Raw genomic sequence first — 13,686 nt, forward strand, 5'->3', positions numbered from 1 at the left:
AAGGTTGTCATAATGTGTAAGACGCATTATGTTTATAAGGACATTAATGATGTGTCTCATATGTGTAAGGGGCATTACTGTGTGGAATTATGTGTATAAATGCATTACTAATGTGTGGCATTATGTGTATAAGGTGCTCTAATATGTAGTGTTGCGTATAGAAAGGGCATTTACTGTGTCGTCTAATGTGAATAAAGAGCAATAGGGTGTGGTGTAATGTAAATAAGGAGCAATTCAGTGTGATGTAATGTGAATAAGGAGCACTACTGTGAGAAGTAACGTTTATAAGGTAAAGTGATACTACTGTGGGATGTAATGTGAATTATGGACACTATCGCGTGATCAAATGTGAATAAAATTGCAGTACTGTGTGGCGGAATTTTAATTGGGGGTACTATTGTGTGGACATGCCCATTGCCAGCAAAAACACACCCCTTTTTGGACTGTGCGCCAAATGTGCGAACTGTTCCTGTTTAAAATATAGGGGGTACAAACACCAAAATAAGTACTGTTATGGGTGAGGGTTGATGGTGCTGGGAAAGAGGTGCAAGGTCAGAGGCGGAACCAGCGGTGGTGCTAGGGGGCACCAGGCAAAATCTTGCCTAGGACATCATATTGGTTAGGGCCAGCTCTGCCAAAGGGCCTTGTGGGGGAAATGTCTTCAGTAAAAGCATTCCCTGTGTGTGTGGTGTGTCGGTACGCGTGTGTCGACATGTCTGAGGAAGAAGGCTATATTAGAGAGGAGCGGGAGCAAATGAATGTGGTGTCTCCGCCGACACCTGATTGGATGGATATGTGGAATGTTTTAAATGCTAGTGTAAACTCATTGCACAAAAGATTAGACAAGGCTGAAGCTTTGGGACAGTCAGGGTCTCAACCCATGCCTGATCCTATGTCGCAGGGACTGTCAGGGTCTCATAAGTGCCCACTATCCAGATTGTTGACACAGATACCGACACGGATTCTGACTCCAGTGTCGATTACGATGATGCAAAGTTACAGCCAAAATTGGCAAAATACGTTTGATATATGATTATGGCAATAAAAGATGTTTTGCACATCACAGAGGAGCCCCCTATCCCTGACAAGAGGGTACATATGTACAAGGGAAAGAAGTCTGAGTTAACCTTTTCCCCTCACACGAGCTGAACGAGTTATGTGAAAAAGCTTGGGAATCTCCTGCAGATTTCCAAAAGGATTCTTATGGCGTATCCTTTCCCATCAACGGATAGGTAACGATGGGAATCCTCCCCTTGGGTGGACAAAGCATTAACACGCTTATCCAAGAAGTTAGCCCTCCCGTCCCAGGATACGGCTACCCTCAAAGAGTCTGCTGACCGCAAACAGGAGATTACCCTGAAGTCCATTTATACACATTCAGGTACCTTACTCAGACCGGCAATTGCGTCGGCCTGGGTGTGTATGTGTAGTGCTGTAGCGGCATGGACGGATACCCTAGATAAGGATACTATTTTATTGCCCCTGGGGCATATAAGAGATGCTGTCCTATATATGTGTGTATGCAAACTACAGGTGGTGCTGCATGGCTCACACCCTTTTACTTGTCTTGTAGAGCAACTCTGGAGCTGTTACTGGGTCCAGCTGCTGCAAGAAATCAGCTTGAATGCTTCAGGGGCTGGGGCATGGCCAACATGAGCCCCACACTGATGGGGGTGTATAAAGCGATCTAGGGGTCATCCAAGCGCAACCCCACAAAGGCCGCCATGCCCTGCGTGACCATTTTCTCTTTTCATATGCAGACGAGGGTTGCAGCCAACTATACCCATTGCTTGGATGACATCACCATATGCGAATCCATCTGCTGCAGGCCTTCCCCCAGGAATGCTTGCACTAGTTGTTGCATTTGGTTTGTTGTTTGGGGGGTGCTTCAGTATTAGGCAGCCTTCTGCCCTCACACATTCGTCTGAAAATGTGTTCTCCCTGCAGTTGTTGTCCCCAGATGAGAGTTCCCTTGTGCTGCCTCAGTTGAATCTCCTTTACTTGACGGAGGTGTGCCTGAGCAGCGGCCCTCCCCAGCCCTATCTCAAATCATACTTATTTTGCTTAGGTGATACCATGGTCATGAAGATTGTTTTCCCAGGGTGAGGTTCATTCATTGCATTCTGGGTATGCTGACCTCTGTGATTTCCCCAAATGTGGGAATCTCGACTGCATAATTTGTGGTAGGGGCGGGGGGGGGACTGCATTTGTGCTTTCCCCTGGTTGGCTCTGGTATAATTTAGATCTCATTGTCTCAGGTCTCTCTCCAGCCTAGTTTGCTGTCTGTTTCCACTTCTCTTTTCTTGAGCCCCTCCCTTCTATGCCCTTGCGCACTATCCTGACTTCTCCCGTCTGCTTACTTTGTGCCTTCCAACGCACAATGCGAACTACAGGTGGTGTTGCAGGGCCCACACCCTTTTATTTGCCTTACAGAGCAGCTCTGGAGCTGTTACAGTGCCCAGCTGCTGCAAGAAATCAGCTTGAATGCTTCAGGGGCTGGGGCATGGCCAACATGAGCCCCACACCAAAGGAGGGTGGGGGGTGTTCAATGCGAACTAGGGGTCATCCAAGCGCCCCTTTTATCTTTTCATATGCAGATGAGGGTTCCAGCCAACTTTGGCCCACTGCTTGGATGACATCACCGTATGCAAATCCGTCTGCTGCAGACCTTTCCCCAGGAATGCTTGTACTAGTTGTTGCATATGGTTTGATGTTTGAGGGTGCTTCAGTATTAGGCAGCCTTCCGCCCTCTCATTTTCATCTGAAAAGATGTGGTCTCCCTGCAGTTGTTGTCCCCAGACAAGAGTTCCCTTGTGCTTCCTCAGTTGAATCTCCTTAACTTGACGGGGGTGTGCTCGAGCAGCCGCCCTCCACAGCCCTATCCCAACACATGCTTTTCTTGCATATGAGATCTCTTGATCATGAAGATAGTTCTCACAGGGTGAGGTTCATCCATTACATTTTAAAGTAGGAAGGTACAAATTACATATTCAAATTACATATATGTGCTGGATTCAAATGTTTTCCCCCCTTCCTTTCTCAATTGTGCCCATCAGCAGCTATTCTAATGTTGCTGCCAATGGGTGTGACACATTAATTTCTTCTGTGGGGTACACTGGACACCACAAGGATTCACATTGGGGTGTAGAGTAGGATCTTGATCTGAGGCACCAACAGGCTCAAAGCTTTTGACTGTTCCCAAGATGCTCAGCGCCCCCTGCTCTATAACCTCGCTTCCATGAACAGGGAGCTCAGTTTGTAGTTGGTGCCTTCAGTAGCAGGCCACTTAACAGGGGGCTGCCTCAGGCAGCCTATTCTTAGCTATTAATTTTGACAAGAAAAGAAGAACTTTTTTTTATAAGAATCTACAAGGGCTGCAGCAGGTTAGGTCTAATAGACATCTTTACTGCAGCTCCATCACTCCCAGCGGCGCAGTATACTCCCGTGCCCTGGTTGCTGGGTCACTGCAGCGGAGGCTCCGGTTTCTTCCTAAGGTCAGTCACACACACACCGCCCTCCGGGATCACGAGGCCGCTGATGAAAGGGAGGTAAGGGACTTCTGTGCCCACACTATACCGTGATGGTGGGCCATGTGCGCACTGGCGTGGACACTGATTACTGGGCAGCCGCTCCACTAGCCACCAGGGACAGTTAAGGAGCACAGCTCTGGGGGGGTTTTCTCTTATATTAACCCCATTTTGTACTACCCGCAGTGCATTGTGATAGGTAATAGAGCCTGATTCAGGTTGGATTGCAATCGCAATAAGCAATCCAACTGCAAAAATTGCTAAGAGCATACGCATGCGCCTGCATTTTCTGCGGCACCCCGCAGATAATGCGATCGCTTCTGACTGTCAATCGGTGCTGGGGGGGGGGGTCAGCAACAATCCATTTCCAAGTCGGAGATGGAGCGGTGCATGGGCAGGGCTACAAAATGGGGTCGGCAACGGAGAAACAGGAGGCGTGGTCAGAGCTGCTGCGTGACATCACATGCAGCAGCTGCGATCACAAAAATGGTGGCGGCTTCTTGCGCACACATACAGTCTGCACCAACAGGAGGCTACCCCATTTTTTATGATCACGCTGAACTGCACTGAGACTGCAATTTCAGCGTGGTCAAGAAGGGAGGCGGCATGCTGGGTGGCCCCAGCATGCGAACCAAAGGATTGCAAATTCTGTTACTTAGCAGAATTTGCAATCCTTACTGAATTAGGCCCATTGATTACAAAATGTATTTGTAAATATTTGAAGTTTTTCTTCAGGGACTAACACAAAAGATGCTTGGGGCTACTAACACATGGGTAAGCCACGTAAAGCTTCCCATGGGTCAGTGGCATCACAACGGGGTTGCGGCCCACACCCGAGTGTCACCCGCCAAGGGGGGTGACACCAAAGTGCCGGCTCCTCTTCAGTGACAGAATATGGGTGTTTTACTGTAACATTACGTGCAACACCCAGTTTCTGTCACTGTGCAGGAGCCAGCACCACTCACACACTAGTCCCCGGGTGCAGCACTCAACCCCCGGGATACCCGGAGCAACAAAATGGAGATTCAGGAAAACAGGCCACACCCCTACCTATGAGACCATGCCTCCTTTTTACCATTGCGCTGCTTATCTGCGCGCACTGCATTACAATCTCCCTCGCTGCCTCTCTGGGTGTCACCAATGATAGTGACACCTTTGCCATGCTTGTAGCAGCTGGTCCTAATATCTACACCTCCAGCCCTGAGTGTTTGCCCTTGTGACTTGTTGATCATCATAGCGAAGCAGATTCTTACAGAAAACTGCAGGGGCTTAGATTGAAAAGAAAAACATTGACGAACCCATCATTTCAGCAACAGGGTCTGCCACACGGCTGACTGAAATGACTGGTTGGTTTGGGCCCCCACCAAAAAAGAAGCAATCAATCTCTCCTTGCACAAACTGGCTCTACAGAGGCAAGATGTCCACCTCATCATCCTCCGATTCCTCACCCCTTTCACTGTGTACATCGCCCCCCTCACATATTATTAATTCGTCCCCACTGGAATCCACCATCTCAGATCCCTGTGTACTTTCTGGAGGCAATTGCTGGTAAATGTCTCCACGGAGGAATTGATTATAATTCATTTTGATGATCATCATCTTCTCCACATTTTCTGGAAGTAACCTCGTACGCCGATTGCTGACAAGGTGAGCGGCTGCACTAAACACTCTTTTGGAGTACACACTGGAGGGAGGGCAACTTAGGTAGAATAAAGCCAGTTTGTGCAAGGGCCTCCAAATTGCCTCTTTTTCCTGCCAGTATACATACGGACTGTCTGACGTGCCTACCTGGATGCGGTCACTCATATAATCCTCCACCATTCTTTCAAAGGTGACAGAATCATATGTAGTGACAGTAGACGACATGTCAGTAATCGTTGCCAGGTCCTTCAGTCCGGACCAGATGTCAGCACTCACTCCAAACTGCCCTGCATCACCGCCAGCGGGTGGGCTCGGAATTCTTAGCCTTTTCCTTGCACCCCCAGTTGCGGGAGAATGTGAAGGAGGAGCTGTTGACGGGTCACGTTCCGCTTGACTTGACAATTTTCTTACCAGCAGGTCTTTGAACCTCTGCAGACTTGTGTCTGCCGGAAAGAGAGATACAATGTAGGTTTTAAATCTAGGATCGAGCACGGTGGCCAAAATGTATTGCTCTGATTTCAACAGATTGAATCCTGGTTAAGCGAATTAAGGGCTCCATCCACAAGTCCCACATGCCTAGCGGAATCGCTCTGTTTTAGCTCCTCCTTCAATGTCTCCAGCTTCTTCTGCAAAAGCCTGATGAGGGGAATGACCTGACTCAGGCTGGCAGTGTCTGAACTGACTTCACGTGTGGCAAGTTCAAAGGGTTGCAGAACCTTACACAACGTTGAAATCATTCTCCACTGCGCTTGAGTAAGGTGCATTCCCCCTCCTTTGTCTATATCGTGGGTAGATGTATAGGCTTGAATGGCCTTTTGCTGCTCCTCCATCCTCTGAAGCATATAGAGGGTTGAATTCCACCTCGTTACCACCTCTTGCTTCAGAGGATGGCAGGGCAGGTGCAGGAATGTTTGGTGGTGCTCCAGTCTTCGGCACGCGGTGGCTGAATGCAGAAAGTGGCCCGCAATTCTTCTGGCCACCGACAGCATCTCTTGCACGCCCCTGTCGTTTTTTTAAATAATTCTGCACCACCAAATTCAATGTATGTGCAAAACATGGGACGTGCTGGAATTTGCCCAGATGTAATGCACGCACAATATTGGTGGCATTGTCCGATGTCACAAATCCCCAGGAGAGTCCAATTGGGGTAAGCCATTCTGCGATGATGTTCCTCAGTTTCCGTAAGAGGTTGTCAGCTGTGTGCCTCTTATGGAAAGCGGTGATACAAAGCGTAGTCTGCCTAGGAACGAGTTGGCATTTGCGAGATGCTGCTACTGGTGCCGCCGCTGCTGTTCTTGCTGCGGGAGGCAATACATCTACCCAGTGGGCTGTCACAGTCATATAGTCCTGATTCTGCCCTGCTCCACTTAACCACGGACATGTGGACTAGTGGACCTTGGGTACAACTGCATTTTTTAGGACACTGGTGACTCTTTTTCTGAGGTCTGTGTACATTTTCGGTATCGCCTGCCTAGAGAAATGGAACCTAGATGGCATTTGGTACCGGGGACACAGTACCTCAATCAAGTCTCTAGTTGCCTCTGAATTAACGATGGATACCGGAACCACGTTTCTCACCACCCAGGCTGACAAGACCTGAGTTATCCGCTTTGCAGCAGGATGACTGCTGTGATATTTCATCTTCCTCGCAAAGGACTGTTGGACAGTCAATTGCCTACTGGAAGTGGTACAAGTGGTCTTCCGACTTCCCCTCTGGGATGACGATCGACTCCCAGCAGCAACAACAGCAGCGCCAGCAGCAGTAGGCGTTACACTCAAGGATGCATCGGAGGAATCCCAGGCAGGAGAGGACTCGTCAGACTTGCCAGTGACATGGCCTGCAGGACTATTGGCTTTCCTGTCTAAGGAGGAAATTGACACTGAGGGAGTTGGTGGTGTGGTTTGCAGGAGCTTGGTTACAAGAGGAAGGGATTTAGTGGTCAGTGGACTGCTTCCGCTGTCATCCAAAGTTTTTGAACTTGTCACTGACTTATGATGAATGCGCTGCAGGTGACGTATAAGGGAGGATGTTCTGAGGTGGTTAACGTCCTTACCCCTACTTATTACAGCTTGACAAAGGCAACACACGGCTTGACACCTGTTGTCCGCATTTGTGTACAGGATGCATACCTTCATGTCCCCATTTATCCATCTCATCAGGCGTACCTCAGATTTGCGGTACAGGACTGTCATTGCCAATTTCAGACGTTGCTGTTTGGTCTCTCCACGGCCCAGAGAATTTTCACCAAGGTAATGGCGGAAATGATGGTTCTCCTGCGTAAGCAAGGTGTCACAATTATCCCGTACTTGAGCGATCTCATAAAAGCGAGATCAAGAGAGCAGTTGCTGAACAGCGTATCACTTTCACTGAAAGTGTTACAGCAACACGGCTGGATTTTCAATATCCCAAAGTCGCAGTTGGTTTCTACGACTCGTCTGTCTTTCTTGGGCATGATTCTGGACACAGACCAGAAGAGAGTTTATCTCCCGATAGGAAAGGCCCAGGAACTCATGACTCTTGTCAGGAACCTATTGAAACCAAAACTTGTGTCAGTGCATCACTGCACTCGAGTCCTGGGAAAGATGGTGGCATCATACGAAGCCATTCCATTCGGCAGGTTCCATGCGAGGACTTTCCAATGGGACCTACTGGACAAGTGGTCTGGGTCACATTTGCAGATGCATTGGTTGATCACCCTGTCCCCCAGGGTCAGGGTATCACTCCTGTGGTGGCTGCAGAGTGCTCACCTTCTCGAGTGACGCAGATTCGGCATTCAGGACTGGATACTGGTGACCACAGAGGCAAGCCTCCAAGGTTGGGGAGCAGTCACACAGGGAAGAAATATCCAAGGTCTTTGGTCAAGTCAAGAGACTTGTCTTCACATCAACATCCTGAAACTAGGGGCCATATACAATGCCCTACGTCAAGCGGAGACCTTACTTCGCGACCAACCGGTTCTGATCCAGTCAGACAACGTCACCGCAGTGGCTCATGTAAACCGCCAAGGCGGCACAAGGAGCAGAGTGGCGATGGCACAAGCCACCAGAATTCTTCGCTGGGTGGAGAATCACGCAAGCGCACTGTCAGCCGTGTTCATTCTGGGAGTGGACAACTGGGAAGCAGACTTCCTCAGCAGACACGACCTACATCCGGGAGAGTGGGGACTTCATCAGGAAGTCTTTGCACAGATTACAAGTCGGTGGGAACTGCCACAGATAGACATGATGCCGTCCCGGCTCAACAAAAAGCTACAGAGGTATTGCGCAAGGTCAAGAGACCCTCAGGCAGTAGCTGTAGACACCCTAGTGACACTGTGGGTGTTCCGGCCGGTCTATGTATTTCCTCCTCTTCCTCTCATACCTAAGGTGTTAAGGATAATAAGACAAAGAGGAGTGAGAACAATCCTCATTGTTCCAGATTGGCCACGGAGGACCTGGGATCCGGATCTGCAGGAAATGCTCACAGAAGATCCGTGGCCTCCTTCCTCTAAGACAGGACCTGTTGCATCAGGGGCCCTGTCTGTTCCAAGACTTACCGCGGCTGCGTTTGACGGCATGGCGGTTGAATGCCGGATCCTAGCAGTGAAAGGCATTCCGGTTGAGGTCATCCCTACGCTGATAAAGGCTAGGAAGGATGTAACGTCAAAACATTACACCGTATATGGCGAAATTATGTTTCTTGGTGTGAGGCCAGGAATGCTCCTACGGAAGAATTCCATCTGGGCCGTTTCCTTCACTTCCTACAAACTGGAGTGAATTTGGGCCTAAAATTAGGCTCTATTAAGGTCCAGATTTCGGCCTTATCCATTTTCTTTCAAAAAGAAGTGGTTTCTCTTCCAGAAGTTCAGACTTTTGTAAAAGGAGTGCTGCATATTCAGCCTCCTTTTGTGCCTCCGGTGGCACCTTGGGACCTTAACGTGGTGGTAAGTTTTCTAAAATCACACTGGTTTGAACCACTTAAAACGGTGGAGTTAAAATATCTCACATGGAAGGTGGTCATGTTATTAGCCTTGGCTTCGGCTAGGCGAGTGTCGGAATTAGCGGCTTTGTCACATAAAAGCCCATATTTGGTGTACCATGTGGATAGAGCGGAATTGCGGACCCGTCCTCAATTCCTACCAAAAGTGGTATTGTGGTGCCTTTGGCTACGCGTGACTTGGAGGATTCCGAGTTACTTGATGTGGTCAGGGCTTTGAAAATTTACGTGGCCAGGACGGCTAGAGTCAGGAAAACTGAAGCGCTGTTTGTCCTGTATGCAACCAACAAGATTGGTGCCCCTGCTTCAAAGCAGGCTATTGCTCGCTGGATTTGTAACACGATTCAGCAAGCGCATTCTATGGCTGGATTGCAGTTACCGAAATCGGTCTAGGCCCATTCCACGAGGAAAGTGGGCTCTTCTTGGGCGGCTGCCCGAGGGGTCTCGGCACTACAGCTGTGTCGAGCTGCTACTTGGTCAGGTTCAAACACCTTTTCAAAATACTATAAGTTTGATACCCTGGCTGAGGAGGAACTCATGTTTGCTCAATCGGTGCTGCAGAGTCATCCGCACTCTCCCGCCCGTTTTGGAGCTTTGGTATAATCCCCATGGTCCTTACGGAGTCCCCAGCATCCTCTAGGACGTTAGAGAAAATAAGATTTTAAACCTACCGGTAAATCTTTTTCTCGTAGTCCGTAGAGGATGCTGGGCGACCGTCCCAAGTGCGGACTACTTCTGCAATACTTGTATATAGTTATTGCTTCAATAAGGGTTATGTTAGAGTTGCATCGGTCCTGCACTGATGCTACAGTATGTTGTTTTTTCGTACTCATAACTGGGTAGTTTATCACAAGTTATACGGTATGATTGGTGTGGCTGGTATGAATCTTGCCCTGGATTAACAAAATCCTTTCCTCATACTGTCAGTCTCCTCTGGGCACAGTTTCTCTAACTGTGGCATAGAGGGTCATAGAGGGAGGAGCCAGTGCACACCCAGAACTAAAGTCTTTCTTAAAGTGCCAATGTCTCCTGCGGAGCCCGTCTATCCCCATGGTCCTTACGGAGTCCCCAGCATCCTCTACGGACTACGAGAAAAAGATTTACCGGTAGGTTTAAAATCTTATTTTCTACTTTATTCTTTTCTATCCTAGTTTATTACGACCAACTTTCATCCAAGGAGTTTGATATTCTACTACCTGCATGCAATTTAAATTGCTTAAATTGTTTATATGGTTGATTTGTCCTTCACAATCCATAATCTGCAACTTGGATGTACTTGTGTCATTGAAAATCTTATAATAAAAATGTTTATATATTGAAAAAAAAAGTTATAAGACATATGCCCTACCTACTAAATGGGGTGAAATTAGGGGATTCTGTACTGGAAAAGGACTTAGGTGTCCTCATAGATCGCAAGCTAAGCAGTAGTACCCAAAGTAGGACTGCAGCAAAGAAGGCTAATAAGATATTAGCATGCATAAAACGGGGTATTGATGCTAGGGACGAGAGTATTATACTCCCGTTATATAAATCACTAGTGAGGCCACACCTTGAATACTGTGTACAGTTCTGGGCACCGTACTACAAAAAGGATATCCTGGAGCTTGAAAAGGTACAGAGGAGGGCGACCAAACTAATTAAGGGCATGGAGATGATGGAATACAAGGAAAGGCTTGAAAGACTAGGCATGTTTACATTGGAAAAGCGGAGACTAAGAGGGGGATATGATCAACATCTACAAATATATAAGGGGACAATACACAGAGCTTGCGCGGGACCTGTTTCTGGTTAGATCAACACAGAGGACTCGTGGACACTCGCTCAGGTTAGAGGAGAGGAGATTCCGCACAATACAGCGTAAAGGCTTTTTCACGGTAAGGACAATACGTGTTTGGAATTCCCTGCCCGAGGGAGTTGTAATGGCGGAATCTGTCAACACTTTAAGAATGGGTTAGATAAATTCCTATTGGATAAGGATATCCAGGGGTATGGTGCATAGTCATGCATTATAGTTACTATAAATAGGGATAAAATGCAATGGCTGACAGCAGCATCAGTCAGAAATTTTAGTAAAATCATCATGCATAGGACACCACAAATAGGTTGAACTCGATGGACAATTGTCTTTTTTCAACCTCAGATACTATGTTACTATGTTACTATGTAATATTTGAAGAAACAAAATAAAATAAAGCTATGTATTGGGTTTCACTAACAAGCACATTGGAAGACTTGACTACTGTTAAAAGACATGCATTACATGGTATAGAGCCACAAACCACAATGTAGTAAAATAAAAACAAACTTACATGTGTATCAAACCTATGTGAGGCTTACATTGATAGTGCAAGATCAACACTCTATCAACTGTGCAAACTAGACTGCACATAAATGCCATAAAATTTATCTGAGATTTTAGTAAATAAGGCCCTTTGCTGTCCGGGTTACACAGCCGTCACGGCCCCGCCCCCATACGGTCCGGTCATGTCTGCGTTGCCCTGACTGTGCCCCCAAAATGGCGGCACAACGCCGCTGGCCCGACTCCTCCTGCCCAGTGACCGCCTCTACCTGTCAATCAGGCAGTGGCGCTCACTGGGCAGAGATGCTGATCGCATCTCTGGCATGTGCCGGTGCACTGTGGCACCAGCACACACGCACTTCAGACCTGATCTCCTGTTGTGTGAATATGCACAGCAGGGATCAGGTCTTAATTAGGCCCTATATACAGCTGTCAGTAAAGCAGGGATGTGCTGTTGCCAGTGAGGCAGGGATGTTCTGCTGTCAGTGAAGCAGTGATGTGCTGCTGTCAGTGAAGCAGTGATGTGCTGCTGTCAGCGAGGCAGTGATGTGCTGCTGTCAGCGAGGCAGGGATGTGCTGCTATAAGTGAGGCAGGGATGTGCTGCCGTCAATGAGGCAGGGATGTGCTGCCGTCAATGTTGCAGGGATGTGCTGCTGTCAGTGAAGCAGGAATGTGCTGCTGCAGTGAGGCAGAGATATGCTGCCCACTATCTCCCTATCACCCCTGCCTGAGTCGCACACTTTCCCTGTCACCCCTGCCTCAGTTACCCACTATCTCCCAGTCACCGCTGCCTCAGTCAACCACTATACCTGCGACCCCTGCCTCAGTCACCCACTATCCCTGTCACCCCTGCCTCAGTCACCCACTGTCACTCTATCACCCCTGCTTCAGTCACCCACTATCCCTGTCAACCCTGCCTCAGTCTCTTACTGTCCCTGTCACCCCTGCCACAGTCATCCACTATCTCCCTATCATCCCTGCCTTATTCATTTATTATCCCTGTCACCCACTTTCTTCCCATACTTACCCAACCCCTTCCTATCACCCCTCCCTCAGTAACCCACTATCTCCCTGTCACCCCTGCCTAAGTCACCCACTATCACTGTCACCCCTGCATCAGTCACCCACTATCTCCCAGTCACCCCAGCTTCAGTCACCCACTATATCCCACTCATACATGCTTCAGTCACCCACTATCTCCCAGTCATCCCTGCCTCAGTCACCTACTGACACCAGTGCAGATATTTCTGCTGCAGCCTCTCCACTCTCCAGCGTGAACGTCCTGACGACTGAGGAAATCCGCTTCCCAGTTGAGGACTCCGGGAATGAACACTGCCGATATTGCTGGCAGATGACGTTCTACCCAACTGAGGATTTTTTTATACTTCCAGCTTTGCCATGCAGTTTCGAGTGCCGACTTGATGATTTGTGTACACTACCGTGGTGGCGTTGTCCGATTGTACTTGAACAGGCCTGTTCTGTAATAGAGGCAGGGCCAGTATCAATGAATTGAACACTGCCCGCAATTCCAGAATGTTTATCGGGAGGAGAGATTCCTCCCTGGTCCACCGATGGTGAAGGGTCGTCATCACGGCCATGACCTTGGTGAATTTCCGAGGTGCCGTGGCCAAACCAGAAGGCAGGACCTGAAATCCAAAAACTAACCAGGCACAACACTGCTTAGCTTCCAACATCAGATGAGATTGGACATATCCAGTGTGATGCGGCTGTAGATGATTTTTGCTGTTTCTAACTTCTACATCAATGAATAAGTTTCAAAATAGAATGCATCAAGAGAACGGTGTTGGTAGTATAAAACTACCTACAGCACCTGGTATTCCCAGGTGGTCTCACATCCAAGAACAAACCAGGCCTAAGATCAGGTGATATTGGGCATATACAGTGTGGTGTGGCTGTAGATGAGCTTAGTGGTTTCTGTTAGAGTTCTTCTACTTCTAACTACTAGTACATAAATGAATAAGCGGACGATTTATTAAACCTGGTGGAATGATAATTTGCATGGTGATAAAGTACCAGCCAATCAGCTCCTAATTGCCATGTCACAGGCTGGGTTTGAAAAATGACAGTTAGGAGCTGACTGGCTGGTACTTTATCACCTTGCACTTTATCAGTTCACCAGGCTTAATAGATCTGCCCCAATGTTTCAAAATGGAATGCATCAAGAGAACGGTGTTGGTATTGTAAAAATACACACAGCTCCTGGTATTTCCTGGTGGTCTCC

General features: G+C 48.1%; 1 non-coding gene across 1 annotated transcript; it reads left to right on the plus strand.

The window, feature by feature from the left end:
* The first annotated feature begins 2,051 nt into the window (after window positions 1-2,051).
* LOC134986069 (U1 spliceosomal RNA) lies at window positions 2,052-2,222 on the plus strand. The gene has a single exon (XR_010192098.1). It is a non-coding gene; the product is annotated as a U1 spliceosomal RNA (small nuclear RNA).
* Window positions 2,223-13,686: the final 11,464 nt, after the last annotated feature.

The sequence above is a fragment of the Pseudophryne corroboree genome, assembly GCF_028390025.1.
Source record: "Pseudophryne corroboree isolate aPseCor3 chromosome 7 unlocalized genomic scaffold, aPseCor3.hap2 SUPER_7_unloc_2, whole genome shotgun sequence".
Classification (NCBI taxonomy): domain Eukaryota; kingdom Metazoa; phylum Chordata; class Amphibia; order Anura; family Myobatrachidae; genus Pseudophryne; species Pseudophryne corroboree.